The 27,262-nt window shown below is 44.5% G+C and overlaps 1 long non-coding RNA gene across 2 annotated transcripts in view; it reads right to left on the minus strand.

Annotated features, from left to right (window-relative positions):
• Nucleotides 1-752: 752 nt before the first annotated feature.
• Nucleotides 753-27,262, minus strand: part of LOC125925299 (uncharacterized) — a 35,954-nt gene continuing 9,444 nt past the window's right edge. For both annotated transcript variants that reach the window (XR_007458776.1, XR_007458775.1), the window contains exons 4-5: nucleotides 3,530-3,617; nucleotides 753-1,387 (exon numbers count right to left, since the gene is read on the minus strand). This is a non-coding gene — a long non-coding RNA (uncharacterized LOC125925299). The remainder of the gene's footprint in view (nucleotides 1,388-3,529; nucleotides 3,618-27,262) is intronic.

Raw genomic sequence — 27,262 nt, forward strand, 5'->3', positions numbered from 1 at the left:
GAGCACAAGCTTGAAAGGGGCAGAAAGAGAGGGAGACAGAGAATCTAAAGCAGGCTCCAGGCTCTTGGGCTGTCAGCACAGAGCCTGATGCAGGACTCAAAGCCACAAACCATGAGATCATGATCTGAGCAGAAGTCAGACGCTTAACTGGCTGAGCCACCCAGGCATCCTTAAAATTATTTTTAAAAGACTTTGACACAACTGCTGTTGGAAGGCCCCTGCCAATGCATTGGCCCCTGCCAATTAATGTATTGATATACATCAATACAACTTTTCTAGAAAGGAGAATGTCTCTCCTATCCATGTAAAAATTATACTTCTTCTAAGAAGTTTCCCTAAGATAGAGACAAGAGAGCAAAGATATTATAAAAGAACATCAAACGTGGTTTAGTAAGACAAAAATTGGAAACAATATAAAGTTTTGTCAATAGGAATTGATCAAATTACACTAACTCCATAAAATAGAATACTATGTAACTATTAAGATTGATGATGATGGGGGCGCCTGGGTGGCTCGGTCAGTTAAGCGTCCGACTTCGGCTCAGGGCATGATCTCACGGCCCGTGAGTTCGAGCCCCGCGTCGGGCTCTGTGCTGACAGCTCAGAGCCTGGAGCCTGTTTCTGATTCTGTGTCTCCCTCTCTCTCTGCCCCTCCCCTGTTCATGCTCTGCCTCTCTCTGTCTCAAAAATAAATAAACGTTAAAAAAAAATTAAAAAAATAAATAAATAAATAAAATAAAAAAAAAAAGATTGATGATGATGATGTACATCTTTTGATGTCCATGGACACAGGTTCACTATAGATTCTTGCATAAAAAAAAAGTCAGGTTATGAAACAGTATGGTATGATCTCATATTCTTAAAGCTGTATCTTTTCATGTATAGGTGTGTAAGTAAGAGCCTGGGAAGTCTATCAAAATATTAATAAGGTAGCTTTTTCTAAATGGTACGCATAATTACTTTAAAAAATCAAAAGGTTTGTTTTCATTTTTTTTTTTTAAATAGGACGCAGTAGGAAAAAAAAATCTCCCCAGCTGCTAACTTTCCAAGATACATAACAGGCATGGAAAAAGAACTTAAAAATATATTTTCTTATCACTGAAATCCTAACACATGAATGGAAACCCCCCGGAGTGCAAGGCCCACCTACATTGCATACATATTTAGTGTGGCCGGATACAGGTTTACAAAAACATTTCTTAAGCTCCCTGGGTCCATTCCCCTCTCCTTTGTCCAACTTCTTTCAGAGATTATCCAGCAGGGAAGGCATTTGAATGTTCAAGAGCTTCAGCTGCAAGCACATTCACATGTGTGTCGGCATTCCATAGCTGTTTATCAGGGCAGGGCCTCCCAGAGGGCAGGAACGAGGGCACCGACTGAAGGACACCTGATGTGGAGTGCGGGGGGGATAGGTTTCCACACCCTGAATGCTTTGATCCCTGGGACTGCCGGCCTTGACTCTGCACCCTTCCCCACCTCACCAAGACCATTCCCCAGTCCTTCATGAGTGACTTTAGGCGGCCAGTGCAGTGAACTAACAAACTCTTCAGACAGGAGGCTACTCACCTGTAGGCAACCACTGAAGGTCTCTGCCAACTGTGTCCTCAGGGGCGAGCTGTTACCCTCCACACCCACCCACCTTCTGTCCGGGCTCCACGCCCCCAGCTCATTCTCAACTCTCTCCAGAGCCTCTGGACTCTCTGTGCCCAAAGAGCTGGTTCCAAAGTTCACAAGGTCAGCCTGGGCCTGGAGAGAGTCTGCTCAGGGTGTATCCACGGACTGCAGGCCCCGATTGCTCTCTGTACCCTTTCCCAACGGTGTGTCCCCTGTGGGGTCCCTGGGGACACAGGCAGTGGGGAAGCCTGAGGGCAGAGAAAGCCACTAAAACATCCCACAGGAATTTCCCTTTCATCCTTGTGGTGTCGTTGTTAAAGCAGATAGGTGATTAAACGTGAGTAATGTCTTAATACTGTTTACCCCAGAAACGTGCAAATTCACTGTTTTTGTCAATATGGTCAATCAAATTACTTCAGCTACATCAATGTTCACTGAGTGCCTGAGGAGGGTCAGGGATTCGTTAAGCCTATGGGAAGTAGAAAGGTAAGTGCATTCTTGCCCTCCATGGGCTTCTAGAATCATTCGAAATATGAAATAAAATACAAGCTTTTATTGTTATTTTTACCATGGAGGTGTAGAAAGCAACAGGGAGAAAAGATTAATTCACTTTCAGATTCTATGTACTGAATCCTGAGAACTACCAAGTTTTCTGATTCCATTTCAATTCTGTGTGTGTGTGTGTGTGTGTGTGTGTGTGTGAACCTCCCCTCCAGGGGGGCTGCCACTAATGGGTCTGCCTCTCCAGACAGCCTCCTTTCTTTGTGTCTCTATATTTCAAATTCCAAATTCTTAGAAGAGAGAACCCGAGCAGGTCACTGCATAAACATGGCTGCCTGGACCACACCGAGGGGTGTGGTGAGCGGATGTGTTTGGAGGGGGTTGGGGCAGGTTGAACTGTACCCCGAGAAGATAACAACTGAGCAGATAACCCAGTGTATGTCTACAGCCGTCCTGAAATGTGTACCATCCTTTCTTATAAGAGTCACCTCGCTACAATGTGAAAAGCAGAAGGCACAGAGGTGACCAGTGATCGCCTTCATATTTTACACTGTGTTGTAAATTCCATTTGTTTATCTCTCTCTGATGGTAAAAAGCATTATGTAATCACTCACTGTTATTTGATAGTACAGTCGGACGTCTTTTCAAGTAAGGTGTGCTGCCCTTAGGTACGCTATTAGGTACTATAAGGAGCACGTATCCAGATTCTGAGTCATTCACTTAGCAAACACGGAGTAGCAACTAGGTGCTGACCCATGGCGGCTTTGCTTGAGGAATCCACAGCGTAGGGTAGGAATCCATGATATATAGCATCGAAGTGATATGAGCCATGAAAAATTGAAATTCATCTTATTATTTAACTCCTGGCTTGTCCTAGAGAGACTATGCAAGGAATCCTGGTTTTCAAATACGCAAGCTTCCTTAATTGGGACTGAGCATAGTTGGCCACTCCAGCAGCAGGCCCGGGAGCAAATATTCTTTGTAAGTCTACACTATGCAGAGCTCACATTATACTTCTGGGGACATCAGAGAAAGCGGTGGGGGGAGGGGTTCTATTTCCTGTCCTTGGGAAGAAGCTGACAGTCTCCTAGAAGAGGCAGTTATGTACTGGTGGCTCCAGAATTTCGATACAGGAAGGACTTAGGCCCCTCATTGGTTGGGAAAGGGTGGGCTTGAGGACCCAGCTTGTCGTCTTTGCACAGAATTTACCTGAACTAGGGGAACATCAGCTGTTCATGGCCAAGTAAAAGGTGAGTGTGTGGAGGGACGGGGTGGTGATAGAGTTGAAGAGAGGGTGGCTAACATCTCCCAACCCTGCTCCGCATTAGGCCTGGGTAAAAATGCATCCTACATGTATGAAAGAAACATCAAAACATGCACACAAGAGTCAAGGAACTTGGCCTTTGGTACTCACTTTGCCACTTACTGACTGGGGCAAGTCATTTTCCTCTCTGGGCTGCAGTCAGGGCTCTGCTGGCCTGCCCATAGCACTCCAGGAGGTCCTGAGGACAGATACGAATGGATGTGAACCAAGCAAATATTGTCAAACAAACCTCAGTTAAATAAAGATCCCTGCTCACCTGGTTGGGATATCCAATCTTGATTTCAATGACCTGGCAGAATCCACCTAGTAGCCCAAAAAGCCAGAGGAGTTTTACAGGGAGTGTATATAGACAAAAAGAAGGAAGAGGGAAGAATAACCAAATCTGAATGACTGAAAGAGCATTTCATTGTTTAATTATAAATTTACCCAACCAACCACTGATATGATATAATATGATATGATATATGTGTATATATATATATATATATATATATATATTTATAAAATATAATGATACAATGTGTTGGCTTCTAATTCCTTTCTTACCAAAAAACTAGAAAGGACCCTGAATCAACTATGACTGAGAGACAGGTATAGAGGTACAGGGTTATATACGGGAAGAGAACAGAGGTTGGGGTCACTCCAAAGTGTCTGGTATCCCAAATCTGCCACTTACCAGCTGTGCCACCTGAGGCACGTTACTCAAAATTGCTGGATCTCATTTGTAAATTTGTAAGTTTGAGGCAGCACAGCCTCACTCATGGGTCGTTGTGAAGATTAAATGTTAACACACCCCGTTGTAGATGCTCAATACTGGTAGCTACTTGCTTTATTCTTGCTTGTAATAAATTATTCTTCCTCTCGCATGGTCCGAGTTCCCTCAGTACTCACTTGCTGTTCATGTCCCATGTCAACTGGGTAACAGTATCCTTTTTAAAATTTAGGATGCCTAATTCTATATGAAGAAAATTCTGCTGTTAGACTTGTTCTTCTCTTGGACAGAGTCCCAACAGAGGCACAAACCACCATCCCCGGCTTCCTCTTACAATGGTGGCACAGTGCCCCATGGCCACATGGCTCCAGCTGGAAGGGTTAACACTGCCAGAGGGACTGGATGGAAATAAGCAAGAAGCAGCTTCCAAATTACGGGTAACCCCTAAGGTTGCTTCCAAGCCTGACACACCACAGTTTTAAGATTTTTCTCTGTTGACTTCATGGATCCAGATAGACTTGCCAAAGCCTAGAGAGGCCAGCTGACTCAACAGAGGTTGCACATTGAGCAATGGCTGGGCAGGGATTAGTGGTTCTGGACTTTGAGCTATTATCACAAAGCTGGAAGAGACCTTGAGCCCATCACACTGGAAATTTCAAACCCATGCTTGCAGCGTTCAATGGGCCAATAGTATGCCATGTTGATTTTTTAAATATTGCTTGGTAATTTTCAACTCAAATAGTTTTTACAATGTTAATTCATTTAAAAAATATTTATCGACAACACACAGTACCCATTAAGTTCTCTTTTTTTGTTCTTTACTGACATTTCCTAGATGGAAATCAGGAGCGGGAGCCTCTGGGTAGGACGTCCTGGCCTTTGCCTTAACTGGATGTCAGTGTGTGTTAAACCTCTAGACTGCCTGCAGTCTTGTGATTGGAAGGGAGAGCAGGAAATAGTGTGAAAGTGAGTCAGACAGAGGTTGGGGGGAAATTGGCATGAGACAGCAAATAGCACAATGGTAAGGTGATCAGGAACAGAGTCAGGTCTTCCCACGAACACATGGGCGAGCCGGGAGAAGATGAAGGAGTTGTAGTGAACAGAGAGGAGGAGAATTACAAAGATGGATGGACTGAGTGTAGGTACCAAGCAAAGAAAGGAATCAGGAAGCTTCTGTGTCTGGGTCCACCCGATGCCACTTGTATGAGTCAGAATTGAACTCTGGAAGCAGAACTACTATGACTAGTACAGAATACGGAATTTATCATAATAAATAAGCTCTTTCACAATGGGGGTGTGGAGCTGGGAGAGTAAAAATCTAAAAGATCACGGAAGTCACTAACCAGCCTTGGTGTGGCTGAACCAAGTGGAGCTTACAGAAAGCAAGGCAGGTCGAGCTGTGGAATGGTGCCTTCCAGGGCTCATGCAGAATCTTTGGAAGGATTGACTCTTTGGAGTTGATTGGCTCTTTGCAGCTCTTGCCTCTGTGAGTTTGCAGCAAAATGTCTGAGAGTGGGCATGGGGTCACTGTTGGTCAGCAGGGCTGGCAGTCCCAGAGGGGCAGGGAAGAACAGGGACACACAGGAGCCTGGCTGAATCTCTGTGCCCCTCACCAGCTCCAGCCAACAGTGGCCTTCAGCACAAGATGGCGGCTGCTTCACTGCTGCCCTCACCATCTCATGCCACTTCACTTCTAGCCACCCTAACCAGAGTCATTCAGGGAAGGGGGTGCTGGGAAACACAGTTCCCAGAATAATCAAGGTGACCATCCAGCAATCCCACACTCTGATCTGGGAAAGACAGGAACACACTCAGTTCTGAGATTCACAGACACATTTTTGAAGTTTCAGAAAAGTCGATGGTAGAGAGGAATGCTGTCAGTGTTTCTGTCCATCAAGACTCTGGGTTGCAAGTGACAGAAATTCTAATACAAACTGGCTTAGGTAAAAAAAAAAAAAAGGCTTTGGGCAAAAATCTTGGGGCAACTCAAAGAATCAAAAGAATAGTTGCCAGATGATGCCAAGTCAGACAAAACTTGACCCCGTAAAAACATACTCTTTCATTTCCTTCTCTCTCTCACAACCTCATCTCTGGATGGCAGCCTCATCCTTTCCGCCTTCTCATGTGGCAGCTCTGGTGTCACAGTTATACAGCCACTTGACCAGAAAGAAAAGACAGTTTCGCCACCAGCTTTATTTTTTTTAATCCCTGATTATTATTATTATTATTTTTTTTTTTTTTGATCAGTCCTTGGATAATCCCCAGACCAATTGTTGTGACCAGGTGAGTAGGATGTTATTATGGTTAAATAAGTCAGGGGACAGGTCCACCCTTGTGGCCTCAGAGGAACAAGCCAGGGTACTTTGGTCAGCCACCCAGAACCATGCAGAGGAAGAAAGGCTTTCTCCCAAGGAATGAAGCTCCATTCCCAGAAGAGGGGAGAGATGTGCTGGGCAGACAAAAGTACCAACTGTCTCCATTGGTGTCTCAGGGACTGAATGAAGTGTTCCCCCAAATTCATTCTTCTCCTTCTGGTTCATTTTCTTTAATGTTATAGCTGCTGCAGCCAGTTTCTGACCACACTTAACTGGTATTCCAAAGAGAACTGCTCCAGGGAAGGAAATGCTTGGTGAGGGTGACGATCAGGTGACAACAATTATCTGAGAGACCTAGCGATTGGACAGTTTGCTCAGAGCCATTCAATTACTTTCAAAGAGGAACTAGGACTCTGACAGAATATTCCCCAGGGAACACATTAGCAGGCTGGTTTATAGATCGCCCTGTGGAGATTTGGGTTACTCTCTCCATGGCCTAATCAGATGGTTTTCCTGGACCTGAAAGGACAGAACAGGGGCAGCGTGGTTACTCAGAGGTCAAAGAATATAAGACATTACTTGGAATCTGACTTCAGCATGGAGGTGGGTTGAGATGACTCATGATGTGTGTGTGTGTGTGTGTGTGTGTGTGTACTTTGAGGTAAAAGGAGTGTCACTGAAGTAACAGACATCTTTTCTAGGAGGAGGAAAGGAATCTGAGATTAGGGTTCCGGGGGCTCTGAAAAAGGCAGGCAATTTCATTGTTCTTTAGGTTATCTGTTAACCACCTTAATCAGATAATCTAAGACTTCTTTTTGGCTAATATCATTTATTTCTCCTCTCCTATTTGTCTTTTATACTTTGTCAGTGGTTTCCATGCTTGGCTGTGCATCAAAATTACTTATGGAGCTTTTTAAAGAGTTCCCAGCCCCAGTACCCCCCACTCCCTATTTCAAGTTCCATGAAGGATTCCAGTGCACAGGCAGAATGGAAAACAGCTCTTCGTGCTGTAAAGTGCTCTCCATCCTTCAGAGAGATTTTGTGTGCTTCGTCTTGCCTGATACCCAGGGCAAGACCAGGCTGGGAAACTAAGGATATGGTGGTTAAATGTTGTTTTTAAGGTCAGACAGCTTGTACAGGCTGGAACCAGGTGGGCTGGAACCTGGGTTCTTTTGCTCCTGACCCAATCAAAAAGGGCATCTAGGGCTTGGTCTTGACCTACGATGGAGAAGCAGCAGAGAAAAGAGGCCTGACTAATAAGAATAGGTCTACTTCCGTATGTAATCAAAGTAATACTCTTAGGCAGTATCCATAAATGAGTACCTCCTACAGGCAAAGCCCTTCCCCAAATGTACCATCCATTAACTTTTCCTGCTCTGGTGATTACTGCTGTGGGATGTTTGAAAATCTGCTTGACCTCACTGTTCATTGGTTTCTTCATCTATACAATGAGAATGGTGGGTTTGGGTTCTTTCTACTTTCTTTCTTTTTTTTAAAAAAAAATTTTTTTTAACGTTTTAATTTTTATTTTTGAGACAGAGAGAGAGCATGAACGGGGGAAGGGCAGAGAGAGAGGGAGACACAGAATCAGAAGCAGGCTCCAGGCTCCGAGCCATCAGCCCAGAGCCCGACGCGGGGCTCGAACTCACGGACCGCGAGATTGTGACCTGAGCTGAAGTCGGACGCTTAACCGACTGAGCCACCCAGGCGCCCCATCTTCTACTTTCTTTCTAGATTATTATATCTGTTCACTGAATAGCCCTTGGACATGATGTGATTGCAAGGGCTGAAAAGAGCCCTCTATTTTCTTAATGTCTATTGATTCTTTGTCCCTATGTTGCAATGTGGTATAAGAACACGCTTAAAATGTGATAAACCCTAGACAAGATGCATTACGACTCAGTCTCATGCATTTTTCAAGTGAAAAATGAAAACGACTGACAGCATAGGGAGGGGGGAGTGTGCAGAACAGAAAGCAGGGAGGCTGTAAATCCATGAAGAGGAGTGGGGAGAAATTGCTGGAGGTGATAAAAGAGAAGGGTGGCAGCAGCAAACGTGGCTGATTTATTTTGCCTGAGGTAGGGAGGTCCTAGATGGATTATTGGATGCCAGTTTAAACTCTGCTCCCTTACTTTTACCCTAGCCCTTCTGGAAGACCTTAAGATCCTTCCCCCTCAGATCCTTCACTATCCCAATCCCAGTAACCATGAAATAGACACTAGTATCTTAAATGAACGAAATATTTCTGTTGGCCCTTGCCAAGAGCTGGAACGAGGAACCCAAAAGCAAAGAAGGTAATACAAAGAGAGACACAAACCCAGAAGAATGGTGTCAGGAAGGTTAAAGCTCCTACAAAGGTGGGCCTTGCCAATCATGACCAGGGCAATAAAAAGGCCCACTGGGTCATGTTCAGAGCCAGAAGATGGGCTAGACCCACAGTTTGGGAAACAGCACAGTGTTAACAAGTGACAAAGAGACAGAAGAGACACTAAGGTCCTAAGTACTTGCTCTCTTTCCTCTATTGGAGACACAACCAGGTCTCTGAATGCTCAGGCTGAGCTCAGGATCTGGCACACAGTAGGAGTACAATAAAAATTTCTTCAGGGAATGGAGAATGAATGGGAGGAGGATAAAGAGGAGAGTGCCCTTGGAGTTCAACAGAGAGCCCAGGATGTTTGAAAAAGTGTGAGAAAAGAGTCTGTGCTATCAATTCAATCCAAATCAGGAGCAAAAGTTCACTGTGGTAATCAGCTCCGTAGGAAAGAGACTGAGATGGCGACTGGGTGAGTGAAGGGGATAGAAACAGGATTGAACTGTAATGCAGATGCAGAAAATCTCAGGTCCGCCCCATAGACTGGCTCTTTAGAATTGGCTCACCCTGAGGCTAGGGGGCTGGGTCTGTCTACCTCATCAACCAGTCAGGGATATAGGCTATGCTCCTGGACGAGGTGTGACCTTGGACCACCTGTGAACTGTCAGCAGCCAACACTCCCAAGAGCTGAGGGAATGAGTGACTCAGTCTTGAAGAAAGAATGTGTGGGCACACCATGGCACCCACAAATAATTAATCCCACCTCCTTATTTTACAGGTGAAAAAAGTCCAGAGATGAAATCATATAGCCGGTTAACAGCCAAGCTGGGACATCTCTCAAAATGGTTATTAGAGTATTCCCACAGGCCTAGTGTACGTGGAATTTGGCATGGGATTTGATGGAGCTACCAATATGGATGAAAAGGAGAAAGGGAGGTTAGATGAATGGTTCCCAAATCTAGCTGTTACCAGCATCATGTGTGAAGGGTTACTAGAAGGCAGATTCCTGGGCTCCATTTTCAGAGAGTCTCTTATGAGGGAGTCTGGCACAAAGCCTGAGAATCTGTATTTTAACAAGCGCCCACATGATTTTATGCGGCACATCTCCCAGCCTGCGCCTGGGAGCCGGTGTATGAGAAAACAAAACATTGTTGAATAATCTGGACAAAGTATTGTCAAATGATGTTATCCTGGAAGGAGATCTCATCTGGGTTCAAGAGGGCTCACTCCTGAACTCTGATTTAGTCAACAAATTTTATCAACTTGAAGACTTCAGTAGCATATATATCCAACAAAGAGGACCCCAGAATTGCAAGAGATTACTAATACTTTAGATGATCAAATTGAGATTTCAACAGATTTCAACATGTGGCCCTTAAGTATGATTTTACAGATTGATATTTATTGACACTGAAAGTTGTTCACAGTATCTAAAATGAGAGAAAGCAACAGAGAGGCAGCGGGTATGGTGGATTAGAGCACAGACATTGGAACCTAATGGACTGCATGGGTTCGAATCCCAGCCTTACCGTTTACTCACTATGTGGTCCTGAGCAAGCTTCTTCTTTCCCTGTGCCCCAGTTTCCTCATCTGTAAAATGGGAACAGTGCTATGTAATTATAGTACTTGTCTCATAGGGTTACTGTGAGGATTATGTGAGTGAATATGTATAAAGGATTTATAACTGTGCCTGGCACATAGAAAATACTGTAGAAACATTTGCTGTCATTATATGTAATTGTTTCAGTTATCTATTGCTGTTAAAAAAAAAAACCAAAAAACTATCCCTTGGGGCGCCTGGGTGGCTCAGCCGGTTAAGCATCCAGCTCTTGGCTGGGGCGCTTGGGTGGCTCGGTCGGTTAAGCTCAGGGTTAAGCTCAGGCTTAACCTGAGGTTAAGCTTCGGCTCAGGTCATGATCTCACAGTCTGTGAGTTCGAGCCCCGCGTCAGGCTCTGTGCTGACAGCTCAGAGCCTGGAGCCCGTTTCGGATTCTGTGTCTCCCTCTCTCTCTGCCCCTCCCCTGTTCATGCTCTGTCTCTCTCTGTCTCAAAAATAAATAAACGTTAAAAAAAAAAAAAGCATCCAGCTCTTGGTTTCGGCTCAGGTCATGATCTCACTGTTCGTGGGTTTGGGCCCCATGTCAAACAGAGCCTGCTTGGGATACTCTCTCTCCCTCTCTTTCTCTGCCCCTCCCCTTCTTGCTTTCTCTCTCTTAAAATAAATAAACTTAAAAAAAAAAAACCCAAAAAACAGACTCAGGCCCAGCCCAGACACAGAGGAGAGGAAATAGACCTCACCTATCAATGAGAGGAGCGGCAAAGAATTTGCAGCCATCTCTAATTGACCACAGAGGTTTACCTCCATGTCTGTCAGTGTGTGTGTGTGTGTGTGTGTGTGTGTGCACGCTCATGCATGCACATGTATGCATATGCATGTTTATGCATAGAGAATGATGTGTGGAAGAGTACATACCAAGATGTAAATGATGGTTATCTTTAAGAGGATGGTTACAATATGGTTGTTATTCTCTTATTTATCCTTTCACGTGTTGCTTTTTTCTCCCTGAATTTTCCAGAATAACGTATGTTACATTTATAAAAAAGAGTAATTTCCATATTTTTTTAAAAGATTTCATTTTTAAGTAACCTCTGCGTCCCACGTGGGGCTCGAACTCACAACCCCGAGATCAAGAGTTACATGCTCCACTGACTGAGCCAGCCAGACGCCCCAGTAATTTCCATATTTTGAAAAAATATATGAAGATTTAAAATGAATATGAGCTAAAATTGTGATAGTTCTACCAAAAGAAGAAGAAGAAGAAGAAGAAGGTGAAGAAAGAAAAACACTAGCTCAAATCTACACAGCATTAATAAAATCACAGCAGCTACATGTAGAACAAAGGTCCTAATCCTACTCCCCTCAGCAATCAGACCACACTGAAGTGTTACATGCGGTGCTGGATTCTGAACTCTAAGAAAGATTCACAAAGGGAAACACAACATATGAAGGCGTGAACGGGGAGACAAAGGGTCTCTAAACTGTTTCTCGTGGAGAAGGATTTAAGTATACTTGGGTTGAAGAGGCTTAGAGGAGTCATGATACAGTGACCTGAGCCCTCATTCCAAATGCAAGGAGAGGTGCCATGGGGAAGAGGCATTAGTATTAGTCCTAAAGAAGTAGGAACATTTTATGGAAGTGACACAAAGGCAGATGTGAGATTCTTCAACAGAGAAGAACTTTCTAGGTTGTAAAAGAATAAAGCTGGAATGAGCTTCCCAGCAAGGTAATAAACTCCCTGTGCAAGTAGAGACCCGATGCCCATGTCTCAGGGTTCCTAGAGAGAGAAATTCTGCCTTGGGGAGGTGCCTGACCTAAGACCCTTCCCAAATCCCTTCCAAATCCCAGGCTGTATGACCGTAGGCTTACATGGGAGTGAAAATAAAACATATGACCATTTATTTAGGAAGCTTCAGCCTTGTCTTGGCTAAAGGCAGTGGCCCCAAATAAATGAGTTCTTGAGATTCCTCTAATGAGCCTATAAGTGGATATTGCCCTTGCTGCGAAAACATGATAAGTCAACAAATATCATCAAGTGAACAATAGATACACGACAATATCTGGAGTATTAAGATGTGGTCTCTCGGACCACAGGTTTAAAGTTGGTTTTTTTTTTAATGCTTATTTATTTCTGAGACAGAGACAGAGCGTGAGCGGGGGAGGGGCAGAGAGAGAGGGAGACACAGAATCCGAAGCAGGCTCCAGGCTCCGAGCTGTCAGCACAGAGCCCGACGCGGGGCTTGAACCCACCAACGGTGAGATCAGGACCTGATCCGAAGTCGGTTGCTCGACCGACTGGGCCACCCAGGTGCCCCTCAGACCACAGGTTTAAAGTTTAATAAAAGAGGAAAGACATATAATCACTGTATAAACTTAACATTCTTAAATACTGTCATTACAGATGAGTACCTGTGGGCCTGGCAGGGGCCCAAAATGTAAATGATTGATTTGTAATAGCAAAGAGAGCTTGAGTTGGGGAGACCTTCCAGTTGCAACTAAGAGATGAGAAATGAGAGGCTGGGGGGCACAGTTGGGGGGGAGGCAAAGGAAGAGAGGCCTTGCTCCATAGCTTCGTGTTAATGTGAACAGCTCTGGTGAAGGAAAGAAGGCTGCGTGCCAGTCTCCTGGGTTGGGCTTTCCTAAAAATAGATCACATTCTATATTTACTATAATTGTAACCACTTCCATTTACTAAGGATCTACTATATGGTAGTTGCTTCACATATCTAGTCAGTAACCAGGTAGAGCAATGCCTATTGTTTTCAGGGATCAGGGTCCAGAGGAAGGAGGAGCAACGGCCGACCTCCTTTGGCGTGCCTGCCTCACTCCCACGAACCTTGGAACTGCCCCTTGCCTCAGCAGCCATCTGTTTAGCATGAACCCTGCTCTCCTGCCCTCAGCTGAGTCTGAGCTCTCCCCCCAGGCATCCGGAACTGTGTCCAAGGAGAGATCTAAGCTTCCCGTGAACTGTAAAACAGACACAAGGACACTGTGGGTGGCCATATTCTGTTATGCTGAGACAGAGAACAGAAGAGACAGAAAGACAGACAGAGAAATCAGATACGCAGAGAAAAAGAGACAAGGAGAGTGCACCACGTGCTGCCTGGTAAGCAGTCACCACTTCCACGGCTCCGCTCTTTCCTGGGACCTGGATGCCTTCCTGCCCTCCAGTATTAAGAGACAGCCCTCTGTCTTTAAGTTGACCCTTTTTGCATACACTAGCTTGAGCGTCTATTCCTGGCAACCAGTAAGTTTTGAACTAATACGGTGTTTTGTCCATCTGTTAACCAAGGGGCCAGTCTTCCAACTTAGGTTCGTCCATGGGGATCTCCCAGCCCCTTTCTGTCTGCTCCAGAGTGGCAGTTTTAGGGTAACACTTCCTAAAAGGAGGTTTGGCGGGACGGCTTGCTCTCTGCTTCATCAAGGTGGTTTCTGTGCCCGTCAGGTGTCATCTGTCTCATAACCAGCTGCGCTGATGAGGGGAGAGGGCTGTTCAGCAGCTGCTCAACTCGCTCAGACCGTTTAATAGTTCCCCACGTTCCCCCAGAACGTGCACCTTTCCCACGGTGTTGTCGCTCTCCAGGTTTCAACGGCACGCCACAGAAACAGATGCTTTGGGAACTTGGGTTCCTAAGCCGCTAGCAGCTACCGCAGCATCTCGCCCTGGACCTGCTCCCTATACACTGCTGCTGTCACCCTTGCTAGACCTTCTCGAAAGCCTCTTCTTGGCTCTGCCCACAGACTCCCCACCTCATTGGACTCGCCTGAACCTTGTACCAATGTCGGTGAGAGCTCTGATGACATATTCCTGCTTCGTCTTCCAAGCTACCTGTCTTGGAAGGGCCTTGGGGCAGGGTCTGCGTCCTATTTGTTTTTGTGTCTCTAGCCCCTGTCACAGTGGATGGCACATGGTTGGTACTTAATAAGCGTTTGTGGACGAATCATTAAACCAACGCATTTCTCTCCTGGACTCATTTCATTCACGGTCTCTTCACACGGATGTGCTGGCACACCAGCAATGCTGTTTTACTTCACTAATATCATTTCTTTTGGGACAAGTTTTTCTTCCCTGTTTTGTCCTTGTCTGCCTGACAGGCTGTAAAGCGAAGGCCTTCCTCTCGCTCTCTTTCTCATCCCTAGCACAAGGCTTTACGAACAACTGGTGTCGATTCGTGGGGGTTTTGGGGTGTATGTTTTGTGTTTGCTTTACAGAGCTCAAAATAATGATACCGTGCTTATGCTTTCACAGGTAGTTTCTCTGATGGCAGTTTCTTCACTGTCCTGTCCTTTTCCCTCCTCTCCTTGTGGCCGGCTCCCTCCTGACAGTGGACATAGTTCAACACAGGGCTTTGGATTCAACGTGAATGAATCCATTACACAACCAGACAGGAATTTACTCAAACGTCCAGGAATAGAGATATCTATTTAATTGGCCTCATTGAGCTTGGAAAAATCTATCGCATCACGTTCCTGAACTTTTTGACAGAGCAAACAAGAACCTCCCAAGTGGCCACTGGGAGATCGCCACCGTCCCCACCAGTCAGGCCGCGGCTGCGCACAGCGCACTAGGCGAGCTCCCCCGCCTCTGGCCCCAGCTGCTGAAGGTCTTTCACAACAAGGCAGAGACAGTGGCTTGAGAAGATGGAATTGGAGCAGACGGGGGAGAACAGGAGAGGGGAGAGGCTTGCCAGCCAGCAGAGGCCTCCATGAGTGAGAAGCAGCTCCGTGGGGGTTATATTGGCCACCCCCACCTCATGGTGGCCAGGCTACTGGTCCCCGGTGGGCAACCCTGAATGCAACTTCGGTGCTGCTGCCTTGCCCTCTGAGTCTCTGGGTTCTCTGGGAGGCAACAGCCCCCTCTGCATCACATCACCTTCTTTTTAGGTGAACCGAGGCAGCCGCCGGAGAGGAATAAATATGACAGAAGAGAGGGAAACTGACATTTAAGGACCTACTTTATACCAGGCGCTGTTGTAGGCTCTTCCTTTCTCTCTCCTTTCCCTTCTTCCCTCCCTCCCTCCTTCTTTTTTCTTTTCTTTCTCTCTTTTTCTTTCTTTCTTTGTTTCTTTCTTTTCTTTCTTTCTTTCTTTCTCTTCCTTCCTTCCTTTCTTTCCTTCTTTCTTTCTCCCTTTCTTTTTCTTCTTTCTTTCTTTCTTGGAATACAACTTTCTAAGAGCCTATCTATGAAATTTTAGGTATCTTCAATTACTAATAATGAATTAATTATTTTCTTTTACTATGTCTGGCTTGCTAGATATTATTCAAAATCTCAATGGCCCAGCATTTCAGCAAAATGCTTGTGACATTGTTCAGCTTTTCAGCTAATAATATACACGAGGGAATTTCCTTTTGTTTTTCTGATCTTCTATGTAGCTCTGAGTGTATGATCAATATCTGTAATCTCATTCTATTCTCAGAGCTGAAAAGTAACTTGAAGGCTCCAGATGGAAATTTTGGGGATAATATAACTTCAATTGCCTACTGATATCTGTTCTCTCCTTTATCCTTGCCACATCTCCCAGCCTTCCTTGGTATAATGGCCACGTGGCTAAATTTCTTCCAAAAAAAACAAAACTGTGAGCAGAAGGGCCGTATGCCATAGGCCTCTACCTGTGAACAGGCTGTGCCTCGTTCTTATTCTTTCCCCTCTTCCCACACACGGGGATCCAAATAAGGTCATGACTTAACTTTGACCATGCAGACAACATCAAGGCCTAGGCGATGGAGAAGCCACAAAATGGAAGAAACTTCGATCCTTAAATGTCAGGTAGATCAGAGCCCCCCACTGCCTGGAGCACTCACATGGGACTGTCACCTGACAAAGAACTAAACTTCTGTCTTCTCTAAGGCATGGGATTTTTGATGGGTCTCTTTGTTAGAGCAAACTAACCTCACCCTAATGAATACAGAAATTGGTACCAAAAGTATGGTATTGTTATTATAAAAACCAAAAATATGTGGCATTGGCTTAGCAGTTGGGAGATAAGATAATTGATGTGGTTTACTAGAGAGACAGTGTCTTTGTTATGCTGGGGCAAAAACTTGTAAAGATTGTCACCTGCCATTATTTGAAGGACAGACCAATTGCCTAAGCCCCTAAATCTACATGAAGTCGTTGCATAAAACCACATTGTTAGTATATACTGGCTGCTCCTTCCTGTTTTTCAGTAATACACTGCAACAGAGTGCTGGCAAACACTGGTCAGACCGCCACGAACCCAGAAATAGGGATCTTTAAAGTCAATTGCCTCTCTACCCAAAACAAGAAGAGATAAAACTATAGTTGTCTAGAGCATTTTTCAAAGGTCAGTTAATACTTCTTAGCCGAACCAAGAGCCAGGCCTGTGGCAAAGGTGAGACTAAGGGTCTAGGAATTTACCCTGAAGCCTATCATTTCAGATGGACTCAAGGTAGCCACTATTAAAATGAGAGAGAGAGAGAGAGAGAGAGAGTTATTGATCAATCAAGGAAGCAAAGAAATAAAGCAGCTTTACGAACGATGTTCAGAAAAGAACTTTGGGAATGGTGACTGGTTCATGGAACTGACTGAAGCTTTTACGGTTTTTAGACTTCTACATTGCCAAAGAAACAAGCCTCATCCAGAAAAAAAAAAAAGTCTCTAAGTCTTCAAGGCATAAAGAAACCCTTGGCCTTGAGTCTCTGACATATGCCCCAGTAGGAAGCCAGCTGTGAAATTTGCATGGCACCAAAGAGGGCTTAATCCAGAGCTCACTTCAAATGCTGCCAGGAAGAAAAATAGATGGCAGAATAACCTCAAGAAGGCAAAGCCATCATCCACGAAGGTCAATGGACATACCTCTTCCATACTCTTTACCACTTCTTGCCAGCTGGGATTAATCACGTTGTTTGCATGTAGCTATTGGTCATTTTCATTGGGTGATGGTATTCCTTTGTAAGAACACACCATAATTTAGCCATTCTATCTTTTATAGATATTTAGGTTGTTTCTGGGTTTTTTTGTTACCATGTTATGAACATTCTTTTACATATTTCTTGGTGCACAAATGGACAGAGTTCTCTAGGGTAGATTCTTAGGGGTACAATTAAAGGGTCATTAATTACTCAGTAATGTCAAACTCTCATAGTGATTGTGCCAATTATAGCCCCTCCTACAGTGTATTTGTGTTCCCTTTGTCCCATACCCTTGTCTGATGTGTTATTTCTGGATCTTCTAATATTGTCTAACTGGTAGAGGCATAACGTTGTGTTGTTGGGGTTTAATTCACATTTCCCAACTTCTAATGAGGTTAACTATCTTTTTATATTATTTATTGGCCATCTGGACTTGCCCTTTTGTGCCTATTCAAAACTTTTGAGTAGAACTATTGGGTTGTCTATCTCTTTCACATTAACTTTTAGGAATTCTTTTATGTAACAATTAATTACTACATAATGTTGCAAATATTTTCTCCCACTTTGGGGCTCATCTTTTCACTCACTATCTGGTCTCCTGATGGTGATGAGAAGTACTTAATTTTAATGTGGTTAAGCTTAATTTTTTTAATTCCTCAGTGTGCATTTCCCTATCTATGGTTCATACTCAGAATGTCTGAGAGATGATCTAATTATCTGCCCAAGCATAGTATAGGACAATGTGATTGGATGATACTCTCACGCAAAACCATTTCTAGGTGGCCTACAGGTGTCTGTGTTAGGATCAGTGCTAATCTCTGGGCCTATTTACTATCCATAAGGTAGGGGAGTACCATTTAAAAAAAAAAATGAGGCGTGCCTGGCTGGCTCAATTGGAAGAGCATGTATCTCTTGTTCTCAGAGTTGTGAGTTTAAGCCTCATGTTGGGTATAGAGATTACTTAAATAAACTTAAATTAAAAAAATTAAATAAAACAATAACTGATGGGACAGGTATAAATTAGACAAAGGACAATATATTTAAGTTAAGAAATGTTACTTAATAACAACAAAGCTCTTAATAATCCATATCCAGAGATGAAGAAAATAAACAGAAAACTTTCTAAAAATTATGTCATTCCATAGTGTGGGATTTTGCAACTCAAGTGTTTGGTGATTGAATACTTAACAACAACAACCTACCCTAAAATGCAATTTGCAGACAGCTGATTGATTAGATTCTGGTGATTGCAAAGTTAGTGCTGGGAAGTAATACAGTTAACGTTTCATGAAAGTATTTTGAAATGACTACAATTGCAATCTAAAAAGTGGCAGACCAGAGTCTAAAAAAGGAGAGTCCATGAGTTCAGATTTGCCAGTGTTCATCAAGGAACTTCCAAGAGAGAGCAGGACTGGATACACAAGAACGTTCCCATCACTTCAGGCAGCTCTGTTTCAGTTTTAGAAAAATCAACTATTCAAATCAGAAGCTCAGGTGAGGAGGGGAGATTTCAGAGACCTGTGTGAGGAGAATTGCTCTACAGACAAGATGCAGAGAGCCAGAAGGGAACTGTACGAGGATCAGGAGTTTATCCAACCCAACAAGCATTTCTTGCCTGCCATATCACAGACGCTATAGTGGATACAAAGTTGAAGATAAAGTTCAGTTCAGTATCCTTGCGTGGCAAGTTCCAGAGAATGAGGCTCCAATTAATAAGTAATGTTTTTTTGGCTCATGTCTACAGAAGTTCAGGCTTCAGTGTTGGATTAATTCAGTGGCTCCTGGGTCATCTTCCCTCTGCGTACTGACCTCATCTTCAGGTTGGCTGGCTTCCCACGTTGTGACACAGCTCTTCTAAAGGCCAGGATTTCCCAAAGAGAGGAAAGCTTTCCATGGAGGTTCACTTTTTCTTTTTTAATTTTTTTTAAAGTTTATTTATTTATTTTGAGAGAGAGAGAGAGAGAAGTGGGGGAGGAACAGAGAGAAGGAGAGAGAGAATCCCAAGGAGGCTCCACACTGTCAGTGCAGAGCCAGATGCGGGGCTCAAGCTCACAAACAGAACTGTGAGATGATGACCAGAGCCAAAATCAAGAGTCGAATGCTTAACCGACTGAGCCACTGTCCTCCAGGGGCCCCTGGAGGTTCACTTTTAAAAGCAAAGACACTTTTTTCCCAGAAGCATCTAGCAAAGTTAACTCCATTTTTCATTGGTCCAACTGGACCATGTGCTCCTTTCAAAACCAATCCCCACATCCAAAGAAATGTCATGCATTGACTGGTTCAGAAACCTAAGCCTAAACCAATTGCCTCGGCACAACAGGAACTACCTCTAGGCAATAAAATCCCATCTTTTTGGTTGGGGTGGGGGAGTAGAGTCATCCTTCCCCAAAGCTAATAGGCCAGAAAGTAAATACCTGAGTGAAAATCAGGGTGGTGTCAGGGAATCGCACAAAGGATGCGGTGCCATTTTCCTATTACAGTCTCCCTCTGCAAGGAGTTTACAGTTGAAAGGGGGAGACAGGGTTGTAATCTGCTCATAATGAAAAGTGACAGGAGGCGGGGGGCAGGGGGGAGCCTGGGTGGCTCAGTCGGCTCTGCGTCCCACTCTTGATTTCGGCTCAGGTCATGATTTCACGGTTCCTGAGTTCGAGCCCCACGTCGGGCTCTACTAAGATCGCAGAGCTTATTTAGGATTATCTCTCTCTCTCTCTCTCTCTCTCTGACCTCCCCCACTTGTGCTTATGTGCAGGCACTCTCTCTTTCTAAACAAATAAGTAATTAAACAAACAAATAAGCAAAGAGTGACAGGAGAGATTCAAAATACTACAGGAGACTAGAGGAGAAGGCCACTTGTGGTACCTGAGGGTCAAGGAGCTGAATCATGACAGATGCATTTTTGAAAGATACAGAGGCTAAGAGTGTTGGATCCAGAGCACAGGAGGGGAAATGCAGTTCAGAGGAAGGAGGCAGGAAATTAGTTAGGTCTATAGTAACATTCAAACATCCAAATGAAAATGTCTGAAATCTCCTGCGTAGTATTCCGGGCAGCATTTTAAGGAAGTAGGTAAACAGGAAACGACTGAGAGACATCTGACGGTAGCAGTGGTGATTATTATAACACAGTGATACTTGGTGATCTCTCAGTGTCTTTTATCTGTCTCTGGTCCAGGCGAATAAACAGAACAGCGGCCGACATGCATTAAATGCTTTACTGATGTCATTCACTCTGCTGAGTATCCGACAGGCGTTAACTTGTTAAAACTTCACAGCAACACAGCAAAGTGATTACTCTTACTGTTCCCATTTGACAGATGAGGCACAGGAAAGTTAGTTTGCATTAAAAAGTGGGTAATAGGGATGAGAAAAAAACTATTCAGTATTGAAAAATGTCTAAATGGAAAACGTGCTCACTCATGGCAGTGCGCAGGACTGTTAAAACGGCCCTGAGAGCTGAAACCGTGCAAAGGGATGTTTGTAAACAATGAGAAAAATTACAATTGTTTGGTGACCTTCAAATATTTTTTTAAATGTTTATTTATTTTTGAGAGAGAGCACCAGTGGGGGAGGGGCGGAGAGAGAGAGAGAGAGAGAGAGAGAGAGAGAGAGAGAGATGGAGACACAGAATCTGAAGCAGGCTCCAGGCTCTAAGCCGTCAGAACAGAGCCTGATGCAGGGCTCGAACTCATGGACTGTGGGATCATGACCTGAGCCGAAGTTGGGACGCTTAACCGACTGAGCCACCCAGGTGCCCTGACCTTCAAATATTTTTGTCAAAACATTTAAAATTCTCTGTCAGTTGTAAATGTATCGGGACATGAAAAAAAAAAAAGCAATGCTAATGTTTATTTAGTACCCTGCAACTTAAAAACATTAGACACATCACAAAGAAAAGTATTTTATGTCTTTCTAAAAAAAAAAAAAAACATATCAGGAGTAGTTTGAACAGTGTTTGCCTTCTCCTCATGTAACATACAACACCGACTGAGCATTTTTTTAATGCCTTGGCAAACTGTCAACTTCCTTTCTAAGATTGGATCAGTTTCCAACATTTTATCATTTGGACTTTCCATTTTGTGAAACACCTCCCAGAGTGCCTTCCATGTGAACATTTTCCTGGTGTCACTTCCTCTCAGACACCATCATCCTTTTCGTCACAAGCACGTATGTCCCTGAGCTTGCCTTTGCCGACATCCTCCAGCTGTATCTGTAGTCTCGGGTGGCGGGAACACCAACATACCCACAGTCGTGATCTCCCATTTCACTTTCAGTATTATCACTTTCCATGTCTCTGGTGCATGTCCATCTCTGTCGGCCAATGTTCTCTTTCGATCATCCATTTTTGTACAGTGTCGTGTGGGTTTATTCCTGGGGGACAGGCAGGCAACTCAGCACATGCTTCCCTGTCTGCCAATGAGCCCAACAACAGATGGGCGGTGACCAACAACCAAGCGACAGCCTTTAAAAGAAGTGATGTGACAGCTCACTGATGGTGACATGCGTCGGTTTTTTATGCAGTGATTTGAGCACTGAAGAGCTGGCAGCAGAACGTGTGCTCTACGCAATTACTCACGGTTAATATACCGCGGTAACTGAAATTTGAACTGTGTTGTGGATGGACTGTTGTTATCTAACTAAACCATGGCAACCGCAATCCATGCATATCAGAACCATGCAAAGTGAAGACCGCCTGTAGATACAAGGTAGGGCGATTCTCTGATAAACCCCCATGTATCCATCACCCGGCCTCAATAATTATCAACCTCTGGCCAGCCTGGTTTCTGTGAGACCCCGCCGGCTCTCCACTTCCTGCATTATTTTGAAGCAAATCCCAGGTATTTGATCATTCCAGACGTAAATACCTCTATTTGTGATTCAAAATGGGCATTTAAACTCAGCTCTGTCAAATTCCACCGTCGAAGCCCTTAACAACTACATTCTCCAGCTTCCTGAGGAAGTTAGTAGACCCAGAGAAATGGAATAATACATTAGCAGTATTTACTCTTTTCGTCCTGACAACAACCCTTTGAAATATTATTGTCTCTATTCTTTCCAATGAGGAAACTGAGGCACAGAGGAGCCAAGTAACTTGTCCAAGATCACCCAGTGAGTAAGAAGTTGAATCGGACTTTAAATTCAGATCTCCTGATTCCACATCCCTTCTCTTTTCTGTACATCACAGCTGCCTGGGAGGGGGTCCTTAAACTTCCATCGTTTACTTTCTCCTGTCCCCAACCTCCTGCATCACTCAGCCCCCAGCTATGACCGAGAACTGGGGAAACCATATATTATCTCTTTCTCTCTGCACTTCCAGTCTTATTGGAGTGTGCTTCCGACAGAAAAACAAAAACAAAACCAGAAACAGAAAATCATCAAGGACTCAGTACAAACCCTTGTGTAGGTGTTGACTCTTCCTAGTGCTGGGGAAATGGTTCCCATTGGCTCTGAGTCTGTCACCAGGGTCAACTTGCTCAAACCCAAGCCTGGGTCTGTCAGCAACCCCTCCTCCACAGGTGTCTTCTCTGTCACGGACTCAGAGCAAAGCCCCACCGTGCAGGTTACTGGATTGAAACCTGGCATGCCCTCCACCCCCAGGCCTTATCTGGGCCTGAGTTAAATCACTCTCTGCTTCCTGATTAAACACCTCAGCCCTTGAGTGGGGCACTCTTTGTGCCGAGCCTCTGGCAAGGGGAGAAACACTGCCTTGAGTTCCCTGATACGGTGGAAAAACCGCAGAGAAGAGAAGAAGCAGGAGGAGAGGGAGGAGGGGAAGGAGAAAGGAAACCCCACCTATCAGTCTATTGGCCCTTCCCTGAACCCTGCCACTAATTCTTTTTTTCCTGTAATTAAAAAAAAAAAGTTTATTTATTGATTTTTTTAATGTTTATTTTTGAAAGAGAGAAAGAAAGACAGAGCACAAGCAGGGGAGGGCAGAGAGAGAGGGAGACACAGAAGCAAAGCAGGCTCCAGGCTCTGAGCTGTCAGCACAGAACCCGACGCGGGGCTCGAACTCACAAGCCGTGAGGTCATGACCTGAGCCGAAGTCAGACGCTCAACCAACTGAGCCACCCAGGCGCCCATATTTACTGATTTTTTAGAGAGAGGGTGAGAGTGAGCAAGGGAGGGGTGGACAGAGAGAGACAGAGAATCTCAAGCAGGCTCTGTGCTGCCAGCACAGAGCCCAGCACGGGGCTCAATCCCCAGAACCGTGAGACCATGACCTGAGCCTGAATCAAGAGTCAGCCGCTCAACTGACTGTGCCACCCAGGCACCCCATCCTGCCACTAATTTTGATGGGACTTGCTGTGCCCCGGCTCACGATTCCTCAAGCACTAAGAGAATAGGCCTGATAATGGCCTCTCTGCTCACTTTCCTTTACCACTGCAGCTTTCAGCTTTCCCTGTGAGCCTTCCTTCTATTCCAGAATGAAAGCATATTTTCTCTCCTGCTCCTGGATGGAGTCAAGCGGGGCAGGGTCCTCTGTGTCCCCTTTGGCTGCAGTTTCCCTACAGTCCCAGAAGTAACTTTGGGTGTGCCTGGGACAAAAATACTTAAGAAAGGAGGTAGGAGACACCAAGAACAGAGGGACTGGAAGCTGCCAAAAATGGAAGACATGGGTGGCTCAGTTTAATGTCTATTTTGGTACCAGGCCCTGTTGCCTTACATATAGCATCCTGTTGATTGAAATAGATGGCTGCTATTTTGTCTGACCAAATTCAGCACCTTCCCCCCCCCCCCCCCCCACCCCTCCCGCACACACACCTCAATTCTTATTTTTGTTAATAGCATTTACAAAGACCCTTTCCTCTAGGGAGTTTCCTCTCCCCATTGCACCAGTAGATTCTGGTGGGACTGCCAATACAAAGCCCTTCTCCCCTCCCAAGGGTGGTCATATAACCCAGATATGGCTAATCAGAGACTTCTTTGGGCTCATATATACTAATATGGAGAAAGAGAAGTCCTCTTTCCCTCTGAGTTGCTGAGCAGAAATTAAAGAAATCAAAGTATTTGAAACCACTGCCACCACTTGTATGGAGGAAGCTCATTTATAGTAGGAGAAAATGAGGGCAATTGCAGAAAGAAGCAGAGCTGATTGTGTGTGTGTGTGTGTGTGTGTAAAGAAAGAATGATTGAGATAGATATCTTTATCTAGCCAGCCAGCCAGCCAGCCATCTAGCCATCTAGCCAGCCAGCCATCTATCTATCTATTTATGAGAGCGGGTAGGGAAGTAATCTGAAACTATTTTAGTCTCTGGGTTAAGTCATAAATGTAAACTGGCAACACCTTTGGGTATCACTCCTTGTATAAGTCATTTATTTAGTCAGTCACTGGTGAGCCAAGATTCGCTCCAGGTTTCTCTGATCCCCTGGCCCTCTGCTGCTGGCCCTCTGCCAAGCTGCCTCCTAAAGGTGGGTAAAACTTGGTCCTGCTCCAAAGAAACAAAGTCTGCAAGGAAGTTAGACCCTTATAAACCACTACAAAACAAAGCAGAACACAGCGCTATAACGTAGATACAAGTAACATTCAGTGGGATGGACAGGGGAGTGATTATGCCTCAAGTCAGCCCGGGGCCAGCTTTGGGGGATTCCGAATACTTGGATGCCCAGATTAACCCCAGAGTGGTCTCCTCAAGTCACTTTGGACTTGTACGGGCACTGGCCATTCATTGATGTGCAACCAGCAATTATCACAAACTTGAACAGAAACTTATTGCTTCGAGCAGTGGCCACTGTTTGTAGAGCTCAGCGTTGTTTGTGACTCTGCCAATCATATTTACAGTTGCCCCGAAACCTTTGCTCTGAAGTCGGCCCCACCCCACTGCCGATCACCACTCTGCCGCCTGATCTGTTGGACGGCAGTACTTCCTGCTCCAGCCACAGTGAGCCTGCAGCCGAGTAGCGGTTGGAGAAAGGTAAGTGTGGATATTTATTTCCCAGGCATTTACCAAGGGAAATGAGTTTGCACGTGCCATTTACAAGCTACTTGCAAAACATGCAGTAAATTTAGTTGATTATTCCCAGAGTCTAAAACAGTGGTTTTCAATCTTGTCTTTTTCCTCCTTGAGCCCACTCTAAGCCGGGAAAGTAGTCCATAGCTAATCAATCTCTTCCTTTCCCATGTACTAATGGAAAAATAATTCAAGAATACTATTGAGGGGCCATTACAAAGTATGTTTTGGGAGATTAAGTGTACACATGCTTTAGCAATTAGGGCATAAATGATTCATATTCAAACAGCAACGCATGATGGTCTTTGAGTCTAATTACTGGAAAATTAAAAGCCAAAAAATACAGTTGAAACAACTATGCAACGCTAGTCGCTTTAACCAAACACATCACAACTAACTTGATAACGATGAAGCAAAGTTAACAGTAATTATAATTAGAAGCAAGAATGGCAGCATTTGAAGACCTCAACTCACACAGGGCAGTATGGAGTAATGACAAAGCGCCATCCAGAGGAAGTGGGCAAGGGTCCACCAGAACTTTCTCTGAGAGCCAGACTTCTTGGTGGAATATTAAATTAGAATCCTCAATAGAATTTAGTAGCTCGTTGATTCTGGTTTATGAATTCCAAATTAGATTAACCTTTCATAATTCACTTAGCATGCTATTACTAAGTAGGTCTTAGATGTACATAAAAGCAATCATATGCATTTATAAATAGTTTGTCCCAAAGGACTAACGAGAAGGTGAACTTTCTCAGGTCAGTTTGAGGTCCATCAGGTGTGCCTTGGGTTGCTTTTGAGAATCACTGGGAGCAAGGCTCTGCAACACAGCTAATTGCTATTTGCCGGGGTCTTAGACAAGGCAGGAGTGAGATATGAGAGCCAGGGACATTAATTCCAACTCCCTTGACTTCTACAGTAAGAGTTAAGCCAGGACCTCAGGAGAAAGCAGAGTGTTCCAACCTGACACTCCCAGTTAAGTTAGCATGGAGGTCAGCGTGACTTGGAAATTTTCACACTTGTTAATTAAAAAGAGCAACCTCCTCAAAGCAATGACGAGGGATGCTGGCAACTCCCAGATTTATGATATTCTATTTGTGATGAAGAAATTAAATGAAGGCAAGACTAGGAGGCAGTCTGCCAGAAAAATCTGGCTGTACCAGTCTCCAGAGGGGACAATGCCCTGTTTTTCTACCTCAGAAGAGAATGCCTTACAATTGTAACACTTTCAACCTTTCAAAATACATTTGCGTATGTTACTTAATCTCCAGCGAAGAGGTATAATTTCTGACGTGACCAGAGGGTTTGCAGCTCCCTGACCTCTTTACTTCCCCTTTGTTCAATATTCTCCTTCCTTCTTGGGTTCATATCCCTTTTAATCAGTCCTTTCTCTCTTGTCTTTCTGCTGGCTTTCTTAGCTTTAGCAGCTCACTCAAGGCCCTGCTTAGTCTGGATTTTTCAGGGTTACTCAGAGTTAAAAGAGGTGGCTGATCCCGGAATCAAAATCTAATTCAACCTAGATCTGTTGGGTCCTTTAAAACATTTTTTTTTTGGCTTTCCAAATGAGTCAAGTAGAACCCTTCATGTAAAGTGACTTCACTCCTGGATAAATGGTCTTAGGTAAGTAGGCTTATGAATTGAGAGTGATCATGCATAGCGTAGGCTGTCTTGTACCTCTAGCCTCGAGCTAACCAGCTCGATAAGAGCTTCCATGTATCTTGTGAAATGCAAAGGTCAGTAATTTGAGGAGTGATATGGGTTGACCTGTGTCCCTCACCTCCTACCTCCATCACAATTCACGTGTTGGATCTTAACCCCACAGTCCTTCAGAATGTAGCCTGATTTGGAGATAGGGCCTTTAAAGAGGTAATCAAGTCGAAATCAGGGCATTAGGGTGGGACCTGATCCTATATGACTGGAGTCATCATAGCAACAAGAAATCTGGACACAGAGACACAAATAGAGGGACAACTAGGTTAAGAGATACAAGAGGAAGGCAGCCATGTACAAGCCAAAGGGAGAGGCCCAGAGCAGTGCTTCCCTCATAGCTCCCGGAAGGAGCCAACCCAGCCCACACCGTGACCTCGGACTTCCAGCCTCCAAAGCTA

Source organism: Panthera uncia, chromosome F1 (genome assembly GCF_023721935.1).
Source record: "Panthera uncia isolate 11264 chromosome F1, Puncia_PCG_1.0, whole genome shotgun sequence".
Classification (NCBI taxonomy): domain Eukaryota; kingdom Metazoa; phylum Chordata; class Mammalia; order Carnivora; family Felidae; genus Panthera; species Panthera uncia.